At 36.9% G+C, this 17,761-nt stretch overlaps 1 pseudogene; it reads left to right on the forward strand.

The window, feature by feature from the left end:
* Window positions 1–11,622: 11,622 nt before the first annotated feature.
* LOC143646299 (small ribosomal subunit protein eS24 pseudogene) lies at window positions 11,623–12,064 on the forward strand (annotated as a pseudogene).
* Window positions 12,065–17,761: the final 5,697 nt, after the last annotated feature.

A 17,761-nucleotide genomic window follows, 5' to 3' on the forward strand; every position in this document is an offset into this window, starting at 1 on the left:
TTGCACTGAGTTTGTTGTGACGTGATCTGTCGGATAAATGTTAGATTTATCGGATAAATTTATCTGATAAATTGCATAACGTGATGTGTACCCTATATGTGTGATTCCATATTAAGTGGATGGGATCAATATTTTTAATTCCTTTTTTTGAAAAATTTAAAGAAATACGGAGAAGTAAAAACATACATATACCCACCACCCAGAAATAACAGGTGTTGTTTTACCATAGGTGCTTCGTATGTTTTGAAACAAATTTTTCAGTATTTATAAGTAATATTTAATATTCTCTATATATCCATGTACATAGGTCCATGATATTTCATTTAATCTCATAATATCTTTTTGTCCCCAAAATATTCTCTCTTAACTTTTTTAAATTAAAGAAGTTCTAGGTTTGCATTTACCCTTTCAGTTACCCTTCCTGAAAATCTTCATTTCTTTACACTGCTTCAAGACAGTCTGTCTTGTCTTTTCCTTTCAACCTGCAGAATTCCCTTTAGAAGTTCTTGCAGGGCAGGTCTTTTGTTGATGAATTCTCTCCCATTCTGTTTATCTATGAAAATTTAAAACTCCCCCCCCTCTTTTTTTTTAACGCAGTCTTATTCATGCATCATACCATTCATCAACGGGTACAATTAATGGCTCAGTATAATCCGCAGAGTTGTGGTTTCATCACCACAATCGATTTAAGAAAACGGTCTTGCTCCAGAAAGAAAAAACAAATACTCCTTAAACCCCCTATTATTGACACTTAACATTAGTGTGGTACCTTTGTTACAATTGATGTAAGATACATTATGCTATTATGTTAACTATATAGCCCATAGTTTGCATTAGGTGCTTTTTTCCCCCATATATCAACCTATTATTAACACCTTGTAATAGTGATACATTTGTTCTAGTATGTCAAATGGAAGAGCATTATGTTTGTATTACTAACTACCTTCATCATCGACAAGGTTTACTGTTACACAGTCCCATGTTTCATCCTCTCGCTTTCCTTCCTGTGACATCCACGACCCCAGACTTGCCTGTTCAATGTACACTTAGCATTGTTAATCACAGTACAGTATTGTGCTACCATCACCTCTATTCACTTCCAAACCTTTACAATCAGCCCTATTAAACATTCTGTACTCCTCAAGCATCATCTGTTCATTCTCTACCCTCTTTCTATCTCCTGTAACTTATACTTTATATTTTATAACTCCCAGAGTTTGCTCATAATTAGTTCATATTAGCATGACCATACAATATTTGGCTTTTTGTTTGGCTTATTTCATTCACCATAATGTCTACAAGCTTCATCCATGTTGTCCATTGCATTAGAACATCATTCCTTATAGCTGTATAATATTCCATTGTATGTATATATTACAGTCTGTTTATCCCACTCATCAGCTGACTGACACTTGGACAGTTTCCATCTTTTGGCAGTTCCATCTTTTGAAACTGGTGCAGGCATCGCCTCTGGGATGGGCTAAAGCAGTAACACCCAGGGGTCTAAATGCACGGGCTAATAATAGCTGGCTCTGTACTGTGCTGTGTCCTGCTCTGTGCTTAGGGTGGAGGCCCTCTCAGTCCACAGCAGCCTGCCAGGCAGGGACTGCCGACTCAAAGCTGCCTGCCTCGAGGATAGGAGATGGGTTTCAGGAACCTCAGCCAGGTGAGTTATGGACACTTTCTTACCACAGTTTCTCAGTCTCTTAGTCCCCGCTCTTGATTGGATACTGTGCAGTACTTCCCTGGTCTCCAGAGCACCAGAACTGTCATCTAGCCCCAGAACTGTTACTTTGGACAGTTTCTGCCTGTCCATTTGCCATTTTGGGGGAAGGAGTGGGCCCTGCAACTCCCTTTTCTGCCAGCTATTGGAAGTCTTCTCTCCCTTATTATTATTTTTTGACTTTTTTCATTGTGACATATATATACAAAAACAAATTTCCAAGTACATTTTAACAAATAATTATAGGACAGATTTTAGTATAAGTTTGGTATGGGTTACAGTTCCATGATTTTTCATTTTTTCTTCTAGCTGCTCCAAGACATTGAAGACCAACAGAAATTTCAATATAATGACTCAGCAGTCATACTCATTTGTTAAATCCTATCTTCTCTATAATTGAAGGACAATTTTGCCAGATAATGTTTGGCTGGTAGTTTTTCTTTTTCAGTACTTTAAATATGTCATACCACTGCCTTCTCACTCCTTGGTTTCTGCTGAGAAATAGGGACATAGTCTTATTGAGGATCTCTTGCATGTGATGAATCTCTTGCTACTTTCCTATTTCTCTCTTTGTCTTTTGCATTTGACATTCTGATTAGTATGTGTCTTGGAGTAGATCTATTAGGATTTATTCTTTTGAAATATGTTGTGCTTTTTGGACATTTATGTCTTTCATGAACATTGAGAAATTTTTGTCATTATTTCCTCAAATATTCTTTCTGCCTCCTTTCCCTCTTCTTCTGGGACCCCATGACACATATGTTTGTGCATGTCATGCTGTCCCTCAAACCCCTGAGACAATGCACATTTTTTTTTCTGTTCTTTTTCTCTGTTCTGACTGTATGATTTCAATCACCTTGTCTTCTAGTTTGCTGATTCTTTCTTGTGCCTGTTCAAATCTGCTCTTCTATGCCTCTATTGTTTTTAATCTCCATTATTTTGCTTTTCATCCCCTGGGGGCCCTTTTGTATGCAGCACAACAAGGGGGTTTGTGTCCTTCCCTGGGTCTCTGTGGACTTGGATCCATGTCCCTGGATGTGCATTGGGCTCTACCTCCCCGGTGCGAGTGGCTCCGTAGTCTGCATCCAGAGCAGGAGGGGCCAACTCTGCGGCCTCTGCATGACTCCCAGCTGCAGAGGAATGAGAGGGGAAGGGGTCTGGCCTGGCGGGTCCACAACTGAAGTTTCCTGCCTGGGAATCCAATCATTTCTCATTAGCTGCACTTGGAGATCACTACCTGCTTTTGGAGATTCTTTTTACTTTATTTTGATTCAGCTTTTGTGGAGTCTCCGGCATCCTCTCGCGTTCTACACAAAGGGGATTTTTCCTTTGATCAGCTGATTCTGCGGGGAGACTTTTCTAAGTGATGTGTTAAATCACCATGTTGATGACAACACCCCCACAATATTCTGACATATAGTCATTATTACTCTCATTCTCATTTTTAGAGAAAAGGAAACACTAATGATTTGGTAAACTAGCCATGGTCACACAGTATCAAGTTGCCAAACTGAGGGTTGGAATCTTAGTCTGTTTGACTATTAGGGTCTATACTTCCATGGTAGGTTGACTTTGTTACTAGTCTAGTGGGTTCAATAATGTGAGATTGCTCTAGCTGATGTTAATAAGGCATTCTATTTTATTTTGAGTGCATTTTATGTACTTTAATACAAAATATTGCACCTGGTTAAGCTGAAATATCTGAAAATCTGAAAGAGTAGATTTGTGCAAAGAAGGGTCAGGGCATAATAGTGCCTTAGTCATAGCAGCTGGGACCTTAGTTTCAGGGACCTTAGTGGGATTACGGAGTTATTCACACAGAGACATTCTACACTGTGATACTGAAAAAGTTGCATCTCAACTTTTTCAAAGACTCAGTTGGAAGAGTCAGAATTCCATTACAATCTCTGGGTAGTGTGATTCCACTACACCACACCCTGCCACCTCTTATGTGAGAGGACAAATTACATGGAGGGTTGGATCGTCCTCCCTCTTTGAATGTGTCATATTGTTGATTGTTTTACCAGTGGGAAAGTTTTCATGAACAAAAATTCCTAAACATTATGGATAGTATTTTGAAAACATGTGTTAGGAAATTGAAGGATGATACTTCAGAGTTAGAAAAAGAACGTGGAGACATAATCAGGATGTTTCCTTTTGACTGTGACCCAATACGGAAGGGGATCCCAAACTTCCCAGTTGATCCCACAAGGCCCATTTCCTCTTCCTGAATGTATTAAGTCATTCTTGACTTGCCCTCTAGCAATTACTTCCTTGTGACCTTGAACAAATTACTTAGCCTCACTGTACCTCAATTATTCTTATCTGTAAGAAAGATACTTGTGTCTAATACAGTTTTTGTGAAGGTAAGTTAATGTGCAACTTAGAAAAGGCTTGTCTGAAAAACAAGGACTCAATAAAATGGTCAGTTATGCTTACCCTTTTCCATCTACATGTTAAAGCCAGAAGGTGAAATTTTAAACAAGTTTTTAAGAAGCAAATTGTGTTTCTAAGAGTGCATGCATTGCCCTATGTGCTTGCTCTTCCTGGGTGCAGCTTTAGAGTATAAGTTTTTTGAACTCTTGACAGATGCAGCTTTAGGTCTGGTATTCTGACTTCATAGATGTTGAACAAATGCTTTTAAGGATAGAACAAATCAGAGTCTAACAGACAAGATAAGAACAATTAGATACAATTATAGTCCAATCTGGAGGCTTTAAATGAGTCTTTTTCTCTCTAGAAATGTAGGCTTCACCTAAAGGTACTGGAATAGACAGGCTCACCTCTCCTAGTCCTTTTCAGGTTACTCGCTTCTGTATTTCTGCTTGATTCCACTGGCTAAGCTGTTCATGGAGTTTTTTAACCTCTCTGGTTGTGTCCAGGCACCCATGGGCAAATAACTGTTTGTTCCATTCTTTAGAGTGCCTTAGTTTTGTTTTTTTAAATTAATTTTTAAAAAATACAACAACAAATAAACTCAAACATTCTTAACATATGATCATTCCGTTCTACATATATAATCAGTAATTCACAATATCATCACATAGTTGTATATTCATAATCATGATCATTTCTTAGAATATTTGCATCAGTTCAGAAAAAGAAATAAAAAGAAAACAGAAAAAAGTTCATACATACCATATCCCTCATCCCTCTCTTTCATTGATCAATAGCATTTCAATCTACTAAATTTGTTTTAACATTTATTTCCCATATTATTTATTTTTATTCCATATGTTTTACTCATTTGTTGATAAAGTAGATAAAAGGAGCATCAGATGCAAGATTTTCACAATCATACAGTCACACTGCAAAAACTACATCATTATACAATCATCTTCAAGAAACATGGCTACTGGAACTCAGTTCTACATTTTCAGGCAGTTCCCGCCAGTCTCTCCATTACATCTATTTCTTAAAAACATTTTATTAATGAAAACAATCAACATACAATATGAACATTCTTTTTTTATCACATAGTTGTATATTCATCATCATGATAATTTCTTAGAACATTTACATCAATTCAGAAAAAGAAATAAATAGAAAACAGAAAAAAAATTTACATATATCATACCTCCTACCCTCCCTTTCATTGATCACTAGCATTTCAATCTACTAAATTTATTTTAACATTTGTTCCCCCATTAATTATTTATTTTTAATCCATATGTTTTACTCATCTGTCCATAAGATAGAAAAAAGAAGCATCAGACATAAGGTTTTCACAATCACAGACACATTGCGAAAGCTATATCATTATACAATCATCTTCAAGAAACATGGCTACTGGAACACAGCTCTACATTTTTTCAGGCAGTTCCCTTCAACTTCTCTGTTACGCCTTAACTAAAAAGGTGATATCTATTTAGTGCATAAGAATAACCTCCAGGATAACTTCTCGACTCTGTTTGGAATCTCTCAGCCATTGACTCTATTTTGTCTCATTTTAGTCTTCCCCCTTTTGGTTGAGAAAATTTCTCAATCCATTGATGCTGAGTCTCAGCTCATTCTAGGATTTCAGTTCCACGATGCCAGGAAGGTCCAAACCGCTGGGAGTCATGTCCTATGTAGAGAGGAGGAGGGCAGTGAGGTTGCTTGCTGTGTTGGCTGGGAGAGAGAGGCCACATCTGAGCAACAAAAGAGGTTCTCTTGGGGGTGACTCTTAGGCCTAATTTTAAGTAGGCTTACCCTATCCTTTGCGGGGTTAAGTTACATATGAACAAACTCCAGGATTGGGGGTGCAGCTTATTGCTTTGGTTGGCCACACTGCCACTAATTCTCCACTTGGTGAAGATAAATTTTCCCCCTTTCTCACCATTCCCTCAAGGGGACTTTGCAAATACTTTTTTATTCATTGTTCAAATCACTCTGGGATTTATTGGGGCATCACACTGGACAAACCTACAAAATCTTATGCCCTACTCAATGTTCCATATACTTATGGTGTTCAATTAAACTGTCCATATAAGTTATATTAGGAACTGCAGTAGTCAAACTATAAATTTTGTACCTAATAAACATTTTTTGCTTTAGTCTCACACATAAGTTGAAATTTTAAAATATTAATTGCCATCTATTTTCAACACCCTGCAGTATTGACATTCCTTTATACTTCCTCATGCAAAAACATTTTTAAATTTGTACATTTAGTCATTATCATTATACACTCTAGGCATTCCTAATTTATACCATCTCAGTCTTTATCGTCTATCTTCCTTTCTGATTTCATTTGTGCCCCCAGCCCTCTTCCCTCTATCATTCTCACATTCAGCTTCATTTGGTGTTCTAACATTATTGTATTACAGTTAGGAAGTATTGTGCTATCCATCTCTGAGTTTTTACAATCAGTCCTGTTATACAATCTGTATCCCTTCAGCTCTAATTACCCAATATCTTACCCTATTTCTATCTTCTGATGGTCCCTGTCACCAACTGAAATTCTCCAAGTTCATTCAATAGTGTCAGTTCATATCAGTGAGACCATTCAGTATTTGTCATTTTGTTTCTGTTTAATCTCACTCAGCATAATGTCCTCAAGGTCCATCCATGTTGTTACATACTTCATAACTTTATTCTGTCTTACAGCTGCATAATATTTCATTGTATGTATATACCACAGCTTGTTTAGCCACTCATCTGTTGATGGATATTTGGGCTTTTTCCATCTCTTTGCAATTGTAAATAATGCTGCTATAAACATTGGTGTGCAAATGCCCATTTGTGTCCTTGCCCTCATGTCCTCTGAGTAGATACCTAGCAATAGTATTGCCAGGTCATATGGCAATTCTATATCTAGCTTCCTGAGGAACCACCAAACTGCCTTCTACAGTGGTTGTACCATTTGACATTCCCACCAACAATGGATAAGTGTGCCTCTTTCTCCACATCCTCTCCAGGATTTATTGTTTTCTGTTTTATTGATAATGGCCATTCGGGTGGGTATGAGATGATATCTCATTGTGGTTTTGATTTGCGTTTCCCTAGTAGCCAGGAAAGTTGAGCATCTTTTCATGTGCCTTTTAGCCATTGTATTTCCTCTTCTGAGAAGTGTTACTCAAGTCTTTTGCCCATTTTGTAACTGGGTTGTTTGTCTTTTTGTTGTTGAGTTGAACAATCTCTTTATATTTTCTGGATACTAGACCTTTATCTGATATGCCATTTCCAAATATTGTCTCCCATTGTGTAGGCTATCTTTTTACTTCTGACGAAGTTCTTTGATGCACAAAAGTTCTCATTTATTTATTTCTTCAATGCTCATGTTTTGGGTGTAAGACCTAGGAAACCGCTTCCTACTATAAGATCTATAAAATATTTCCATGCATTTTCTTCTAAAAGTTTTATGGTCTTAGGTCTAATGTTTAGTGCTTTGATCCATTTTGAGTTAATTTTTGTATAGGGTGTGAGATATGGATTCTCTTTCATTCTTTTGCATGTGGATATCCAGTTCTCTAGGCACCATTTATTGAAGAGACTTTCTTTCCCAGGTAAGTTGGCTTGATTGCCTTATCAGAGAGCAATTGTCCATAGATGAAGAGTCTATATCTGAACACACTATTCATTTCCATTGGTCAGTATATCTATGTTTATGCCAGTACCATCCTGTTTTGAACACTGTAGCTTTGTTATATGCTGTTACAGTCAGGTAGCGTGAGACCGCTAACTTCATTTCTCAGAATTCTTTTACCTATTTGGGGTACCCTGAATTCCAGATAAATTTGGTTACTGGTTTTTCTATTTCTGAAAAGTAAGTTTTTGGGATTTTAATTGATATTGCACTGAATCTGTAAATCAGTTTAGGTAGAATTGACATTTTAACTATATTTAGTCTTCCAATTCATGAACACAGTATGCCCTTATATTTATTTATTTAGGTCTTCTGTGAGTTCTTTAAACAAATTCTTATAGTTTTCTCTGTATAGATCTTTCGTCGCTTTAGTTAAGTTTATTCCTAAATATTTTATTCTTTTGGTTGCAATTGTAAATGGATTTTTTTCATGATTTCCCCCTCAGATTGTTCATTACTAGTGTATAGAAACACTACAGATTTTTGAGTGTTGGTCTTGTAACCTGTCACTTTGCTGTACTCTTTAGCTCTAGTAGTTTTGCTGTGGATTTTTTGGGGTTTTCAACAATAATATCACATCATCTGCAAACAGCGAGAGTTTTACTTCTTTCCAATTTTGATGCCTTGTATTTCTTTTTCTTGTCTAATTGCTCTGGCTAGAACTTCCAACACAATGTTGAACAATAATGGTGATAGTGGACATCCTTGTCTTGTTCCTGATCTTAGGGGGAAAGTTTTCAGTTTTTCCCCATTGAGGATGATGTAGCTGTGGGTTTTACAGATATTCCCTTTATCAGGTGGAGGAAGTTCCCTTCTATTCCTATCCTTTGAAATGTTTTCAACAAGAAAGGATGTTGAATTTTTTCAAATGCCTTTTCTGCATCAGTTGAGATGATCATGTGATTTTTCTGCTTGGATTTGTTGATATGGTGTATTACATTAATTGATTTTCTCATGTTGAACCATCTTTGCATACCTGGGATGAATCCTACTTGGTCATGGTGTATAATTACTTTAATATGCTGTTGGATTCAATTTACAAGAACTTTGTTGAGGATTTTTCATCTATATTCATGAGAGAGATTGGTCTGTAGTTTTCTTTTTTTGTAATGTCTTTGTCTGGGTTTGGTATAAGGGTGACGTTGGCTTTGTAGAATGAGTCAGGTAGCTTTCCCTCCTCTTCAATTTTTTTGAAGAGTTTGAGTAGGATTGGTACTAATTCCTTCTTGAATGTTTGATGGAATTCACATGTGAAGCCATCTGGTTGTGAACTTTTCTTTTTGGGGAGTTTCTTAATGACTGACTCAATTTCTTTACATGTTTTTGGTTTGTTGAGGTTGTCTATTTCTTCTCGAGTCAATGTTGGTTGTTCATGCCTTTCTAGGAAGTTGTCCATTTCATCTACATTGTCGAGTTTATTATCATAAAATTGTTCATAGTATCCTCTCATTACTTCCTTTATTTCTGTGGGGTCAGTGGTTATGTCTCCTCTTTCATTTATTATTTTTAAATTTTATTTATTTATTTTTTATTTTAACATTTGTTCCCCCTATTATTTATTTTTATTCCATATGTTCTACTCATCTGTTGACAAGGTAGATAAAAGGAGCATCAGACACATCCTCTCCCATTTCTGATTTTATTTATTTGCATCCTCTCTCTTCTCTTTTTGTCAACCTTGCTAAGGGTCCATCAATCTTATTTTCTCATAGAACTAACTTCTGGTTTTGTTTTTTCTTGATTGTTTTCATGTTTTCACTTTCATTTATTTCTGCTCTAATCTTTATTATTTCTTTCGTTTTGCTTGCTTTGGGGTTAGTTTGCTGTTCTTTCTCTAGTTCTTCCAAGGACAATTAATTCCTCGATTTCTGCCCTTTCTTCTTTTTTGATATAGGCATTTAGGTCAATAAATTTCCCTTTTAGCACTGCCTTTGCTGCATCCCATAAATTTTGATATGTCATGTTTTCATTTTCATTTGTCTTGACATACTTACTGATTTCTATTGTAATTTCTTCCTTGACCCACTGGTTGTTTATGAGTGTGTTGTTGAGCCTCCATATATTTGTGAATTTTCTGGCACTCATTGAGACTTGTTTTGTGACCCAGCATATGGTCTATCCTTGAAAATTATCCATGAGCACTTGAGAAAAAGGTATATCTTGCTGTTGTGGGGTGTAATGCTCTATAAATATCTATTGAGTCTAGCTCATTTATTGTATTATTCAAATTCTCTGTTTCTTTATTGATCCTCTCTCTAGATATTCTGTCCATTGATGAGAGTGGAGAATTGAAGTGTCCAGCTATTATGGCAGATGTGTCTATTTCTCTTTTCAGTGTTTGCCTTATGTATTTTTGTGCATTCTGGTTCAGTGCATAAATATTTATGAATGTTATTTTTTCTTGTTGAATTGTTCCTTTTATTAATACAGTGTCCTTCTTTGTCTCTTTTATTTTTTTTACATTTGAGGTCTAATTTGTTGGATATTAATATAGCTAAAGAGTTCCTTAGTTTTAGCAGCTGTACATTTAGGCTTAGATTATTTCCTTCTCTATTCTACCACTTTATGCACAATTTGAATATTGCCAGTCATAATTATCCTGAAAAATTACCATGGAATTATGCATATGTATACTTTGTTTTTTGTTTATCTTAGTACCATTCCTAGTGAATCTTAAGATGCATGACTAAAATCTATAAAGAGCACAGTAAACTTTACAATTAGGAAAAGTGAATGAATGTCTTTTTCCTGGTTTTTCTAAGACAAACAAAAGTTTGTCAGGTTGAAGGATAACAATCATATGAAAGAGATTTGGGGGAATCTACTCAAAGGAATTAAGGGCAAAAACTCAAACGGACATTTGCACACCAATGTTTATAGCAGCGTTATTTACAATTGCAAAGAGATGGAAACAGCCAAAATGTCCATGACAGTGGCTAAACAAACTGTGGTATATACATACGATGGAATATTATGCAGCTTTAAGACAGGATAAAATTATGAAGCATGTAATAACATGGATGGACCTAGAGAACATTATGCTGAGTGAGTCTAGCCAAAAACTAAAAGACAAATACTGTATGGTCCCAATGATGTGAATCGACATTCGAGAATAAACTTGGAATATGTCATTGGTAACAGAGTTCAGCAGGAGTTAGAAACAGGGTAAGATAATGGGTAATTGGAGCTGATGGGATACAGACTGTGCAACAGGACTAGATACAAAAACTCAAAAATGGACAGCACAATAATACCTAATTGTAAAGTAATCATGTTAAAACACTGAATGAAGCTGCATCCGAGCTATAGGTTTTTGTTTTGTTTTGTTCTTACTATTATTACTTTTATTTTTTTTCTCTATATTAACATTCTATATCTTTTTCAGTTGTGTTGCTAGTTCTTCTAAACCGATGCAAATGTACGGTTTAGAAGAAATGGTGATCATGCATCTATGTGATGATGTTAAGAATTACTGATTGCATATGTAGAATGGTATGATTTCTAAATGTTGGGTTAATTTCTTTTTTTTCCGTTAATTAATAAAAAAAATTAAAAAAAAAAGAGATTTGGGGTTGTATTTCTTATCAGAATGTATATTGTCTCAGAATAGAATAGCCAATTGGGGTGGGGGGAGAAGAAGTGAACTTTGTGATGTTCTTGTAAATTGGGTAAAAAATGTGGATGTAAAATGGAAGCCTTTAAGCACTGAGAAAGAATCAATAATGACAATTTCCCCTTCTCTTCTTTTTAAAATTTTGTTATATGTGAAGACAAGATAAAAAATACATAAATTACTTTTTCCTCCCTGGCTGCCAGAGGATGACCTACCTTCATGAATGACACAGTAATTATGCAGACCAGGAAGTTCATGACCAACTGACTACTTCAGCTGAAACAAATGGTCATCCATGTCCTTCACTCTGGAAAGGCAATGGTACCTAAGACAGAAATTCCAGAAAAACTAGCCAAAATGTACAAGACTACCCCAGATGTCATCTTTGTATTTGGATTCAAAACCCATTTTGGAGATGGCAACATGACTGGCTTTGGCATGATTTATGATTCCTCGGACTATGCAAAGAAAAATGAACCCAAACACAGACTTGCAAGACATGGCCAGTATGAGAAGAAAAAGGCCTCAATAAAACAGCAAAAGGAATGCAAGAACAGAATGAAGAAAGTCACGGGCACTGCAAAGGCCAATTTTGGAGCTGGCAAAAAGAAGTAGTAAAAGTTCTTCAGTGACTTAAACCATGATTGTGCAGATATTTCAACAAAGGATTAATAAAACTAAAAACTTTATGTTTGATTATATGAAATATATTTGAAGTTTATTCGGAATGTTATAAAATTGGTCTGCTGTTATGGCAGATTTAGATTGATGCTCAGGGTTCACATTGTTCCATTAAACATTCTGTGAAAACTTAACAACAACAACAAAAATTAAACAAGAAGACCTTGCATTCTGGGAGGAAATAATGGTAGCTGATTACTGAGTAGCTACTATGTGGCATGTGTTTAATATGTCACAAGAGTCCTGTATCTTATGTAAATGTATTTGTATTTCATAGATAAGATCACATACTTAGGTTATGACTTGCTTGAAGTCACTAATGTAGAATGGCAGAGCCTGATTTAAATCCAAGTCTGCTCTTTTCCACAACTATGTAGAATGCTTTCTGTATTTGAGTGTGTGTATAATTTTTATTAGAGAAGTTATAGATTTACAGAAAAATCTTGCAGAAAATACAGAATTCACATATACTCCCCCTATCATTAACACCTTGATTAGTGTGGAACATTTGTTACAATTGGTGAAAAATATTACAATTGAATTATTAACTATAGTTCATAGTTTACATTAGGGTGTTGTAAAATTGTGTTCTTTTTTCAATGTATTCTAGTAACAGCATAAAATTTTAGGCTATTTATATTTTTCAGAATGTAGAACACAGATGGGAGGAATTTGCTATCAGCAAAGGTAACAGAGAAGATGTATATGCTCATGGAGGAAGCAAAGAGCCACAGTTCCTGCAATTCCTGCTACTTCTAACCTGGTGCTAATCCTTTTATGATCTTCTAGGGTGCCTTGCCTCATTTCTCAAGTGTGAAAAATGCTAGTAATTCCATGTATCTAGCAGTAGAACAAGTTCAAAACTTGTCAGATCCAAATCAATAAATGTAATACACCATATCAACAAATCAAAGCGGAAAAAACACATGATCATCTTGACTGATGCAAAAAAAGGCATCTGACAAAACTCAACATCCTTTCTTGTTCAAAACACTTCAAAGGATAAGAATAGAAGGGAACTTCCTCAAAATGATAAAGAGAATATATGAAAACTCACAGCTAACATCATCCTCAATAGCGAAAAACTGAAAACTTTCTCCCTAAGATCAGAAACAAGACAAGGATGTCCACTATCACCATTGTTATTCAACATTGTGTTGGAAGTTCTAGCCAGAGCAATTAGGCAAGAAAAAGAAATACAAGGCATCAAAATTGGAAAGGAAGAAGTAAAACTCTCACTGTTTGCAGATGATATGACACTATATGTCAAAAACCCAAAAATATCCACAGCAAAACTACTTGAGCTAATAAATGAGTACAGCAAAGTGGCAGATTTCAAGATCAATGCTCAAAAATCTGTAGTGTTTCTATACACTAGTAATGAGTAATCTGAGGGAGGAATTCAAGAAAAAAATTCCATTTACAAATGCAAGCAAAAGAATAAAATATTTAGGAATAAGTTTGACTAAGGATACAAAAGACCTATACAAAGAAAACTACAAGAAATTGCTAAAAGAATTCACAGAAGCCCTAAATAAATGGAAGTGCATACTGTGTTCATGGATTGGAAGACTAAATATAGTTAAGATGTGAATTCTACCTAAACTGATTTATAGATTCAATGCGATACCAATTAAAATCCCAAAAACTTACTTTTCAGAAACAGAAAAACCAGTAACCAAATTATCTGGAATGCAAGGTGCCCCAAATAGCTAGAAGTATCCTGAGAAAGAAAAATAAAGTCAGAGATCTCACACTACCTGACTTTAAGGCATATTACAAAGCTACAGTGGTCAAAACAGCATGTTACTGGCATAAAGATAGATACACCGACCAATGAAATCAAATAGAGTGTTCAGATATAGACCTGCTCATCTATGGACAATTGATCTTTGATAAGGCAATCAAACCAACTAACCTGGGACAGAACAGTCTCTTCAATAAATGGTACCTAGAAAACTGGATATCCATATGCAAAAGAATGAAAGAGGATCCATATCTCACACCCTATACAAAAATTAACTCAAAATGGATCAAAGACCTAAACATTAGATCTAAGACCATAAAACTTTTAGAAGAAAACGTAGGAAAATATCTTATAAATCTTATAATAGGAGATGGCTTCCTAGATCTTACATCCAAAGCATGAGCACTGAAGAAAGATAGAGATAAATGGGAACGCCTCAAAATTAAACACATTTGTACATCAAAGAACTTTGTCAAGAAAAAATTGACAAACTGTCTGTATAAAAGACAGCCTACACAATGGGAGACAATATTTGGAAATGACATATCAGATAAGGGTCTAGTATCTAGAATATATAAAGAGATTGTTCAATTCAACAACAAAAACACAGCCAACCCAATTACAAAATGGGCAAAAGACATGAACAGACACTTCTCAGAAGAAGAAATACAAATGGCTAAAAGGCACATGAAAAGATGTTCAACTTTCCTGGCTACTAGGGAAATGCAAATCAAAACCATGAGAGATCATCTCACACCAAACAGAATGGCCATATCAATAAAACAGAAAACAACAAGTGCTGGAGAGATCATGGAGAAAGAGGCACACTTATCCAATGTTGGTGGGAATGTCAAATGGTACAACCACTGTGGGAAGGCAGTTTGGCGGTTCCTCAGGAAGCTAAACATAGAATTGCGTTATGACCCGACAATACCATTGCTAGGTATCTACTCAGAGGACGTGAGGGCAAGGACACAAACAGGCATTTGCACACCAATGTTTATAGCAGCATTATTTACAATTGCAAAGAGATGGAAACAGCCCAAAATGTCCATCAACAGATGAGTGACTAAACAAGCTGTAGCATATACATACAATGGAATATTGTGCAGCCGTAAGACAGAATAAAGTTATGAAGCATGTAACAACATGGATGGACCTTGAGGACATTATGCTGAGTGAGATTAGGCAGAAATAAAAGGACAAACATTGTATGGTCTCACCGATATGAACCAACATTTATGAATGAATTTGGAGAATTTCAGTTAAGAATAGAGGCCATCAAGAGATTGAAAATGGGTAGATTTTGGGTAATCAGAACGAAGGGATATAGATGTGCAACAGGACTGATTGTAATAATTCAGAAATGGATAGCACAATATTACCTGTGATACAATAATGTAAGTACACTGAATTAAGCTGAATGTGAGAATGATAGAAGGAGGAGGGTTGGGGGCACAAATGAAACCAGAAGGAAAGATAGATGATAAAGACTGAAATGGCATAATCTAGGAATGCCTAGAATGTACAATGATAGTGACTAAATGTACAGATTAAAATATGTTCATGCATGAGAAAAAAAATACTATCTAATTATAGCACAATAATGTTAGTACATTCAATGAAGCTGAATGTGCGAATGATAGAGGGAGGAGGGCTGGGGGCACAAATGAAACCAGAAGGAAAGATAATTGATTTCAACAGTGAATAAAAAAGTATTTGCAAAGTCACCTTGGGGGAATGGTGAGATATGGGGAAAATTCAACTTTCCCATTTGTGAGAATTCCTGATATTCTCACAAGCAGTGGAGACAACCAAAGCAATTGGCCGACCCCTCATTCTTGGGGTTTGTTCATATGAAACTTACCTGCACAAAGGATAGTGTTCTAGTTTGCTAGCTGCCAGCATGCAATATACCAGAAACAGAATGGTTTTTAAAAAGGGGAATTTAATAAGTTCCTTGTTTATAGATCTAAGGCCGAGAAAATGTCCCAATTAAAACAAGTCTATAGAAATGTTCAATCAAAGGCATCCATCCAGGGAGATACCTTGGTTCAAGAAGGCTGATGAAGTTCAGGGTTTCTCTCTCAAGTGAGAAGGCACATGGTAAACATAGTCAGGGCTTCTCTTTCAGCTAGAAGGGTACATGGCGAACACGGCATCATCTGCCAGCTTTCTCTCCTGGCTTCTGGTTTCATGAAGCTCCCCGGGAGGCATTTTCCTTCTTCAACTCCAACCGTCGCTGGCTTGTGGACTCTCTGCTTCATAGTGCTGCTGCATTATCCGCTCTTTCTGAATCTTTTTCATTCTCCAAAATATTTCCTCTTTTACAAGACTTCAGAAACTAATCAAGACCCACCCAAATAGGTGGAGACATGTTGTCACCTAATCCAGATTAACAACCACTCTTGATTAAATCACATCTCCAGGGAAATGATTTGATTACAGTTTCAAACACACCGTATTAAATAGGGTTTACTTTGCCTTTATGAAATGGGTTTTAGATTAAAACATGGCTTTTCTAAGGGAAATACATTCCTTCAAACCAGCACTGATAGACTAAGCCTACTTAAAATTAGGCCTAAGAATAACTCTTAGAGAATCTCTTTTGTTGCTTGGATGTGGCCTATCTATCTCTTAGCCAACACAACAAGCAAACTCACTGCCCTTCCCCTCTCTACTTGGAACATGACTCCCAGCGGTGCTTATCTCTCTGACAATGTGGGACAGAAATCCTAGAATGAGCTGGATCTCAGCATCAAGGGATTGAGAAAACCTTCTCCACCAAAACGGGAAGAGAGAAATGAGACAAAATATAGTGTCAGTAGCTGAGAGATTTCAAACAGAGTCCAGAGGTTATCCTGGAGGTTATTCTTTTGCATTTTATAAGTATCCCTTTTTAGTTTAAGGTTTATTAGAAATGCTGGAGGGAAGTACCTGAGACTGTGGGGATGTGTTCCAGTAGCCATGCTTCTTGAAAATGACTGTATAATGATACAGCTTCCTCAGTGTGACTACGTGAGTGTGAGAAAAAACAACAAAAAACTCACCAGATCCTACACAGTGCCACCCTAGCCTTTGCAAGCAACCTCTCAGTAATTGCAACTCCAACCCTTCAGCTGCTCAGTTTACAACCTAGGAGTTATTGATTTTCTTTTTCTGAATACATCCAGTCTGTGGACGACATTGAGGACCGAATCATTTTCATTAGGTGCACCGCCATACTACACTAGTTCAAGCCATGGTCCTTCAAAATTCTTAGGATGCTCACCTTTCTTCCAGGGACCTTGGCAGCCACCCCTACCCCTGCTCACTCCTGCTGAGTTCTTCCCCAGGCACCAGATGGGTAGTTCACTCCCTCAATCAGATCATGGCTCAGAGGACCTCTCTGACCACTTTTAAAACTTCCAGCCCTTTCCCCTTCCATGCTTAATTTTTCTCTATAGCTTTTTCACTTTTTGATACATTATATGCGCTTGTCTTCCTAGGAGAACAAGGATTTTCGACAGTTTTTGCATCACTATTTCCTTGGCCTAGAACTGCATCAGGCCTGTAGTCGGTGCTCAATAAACATTTACTGAGTGGCGAGCATCGGTAGCCGAGGAGTCTCGGCCTACGGCCGCCCAGCGAGGCCCTGGCCTAGCTGCTGCTGCTGCTGTGCTCAGGGTCCTCCATTCCCGTCTTACAAATAAAACTAAACCAAGCTACCAAGATCCTAGCTCGACGGCGGCTGATATCCGCTGGCCGAAGCCCTTCCAGGAACGAATGACGACCACTAGCTGCTGGGACTTTTTCCTTTTTCACGAAATCTCGTCGGAAGAGGGAAATGCCGGATCTCAAGTCGGCCCGCGGGGGCGGCAGGCGATTGCGCACGCGCAACCAGCTGTGGCCGGCGGGAAGCAGCCGGAACACTTCTGCGCTGCCGCGGTG

This window comes from Tamandua tetradactyla, chromosome 9 (genome assembly GCF_023851605.1).
Source record: "Tamandua tetradactyla isolate mTamTet1 chromosome 9, mTamTet1.pri, whole genome shotgun sequence".
NCBI classification, from domain to species: Eukaryota; Metazoa; Chordata; class Mammalia; order Pilosa; family Myrmecophagidae; genus Tamandua; species Tamandua tetradactyla.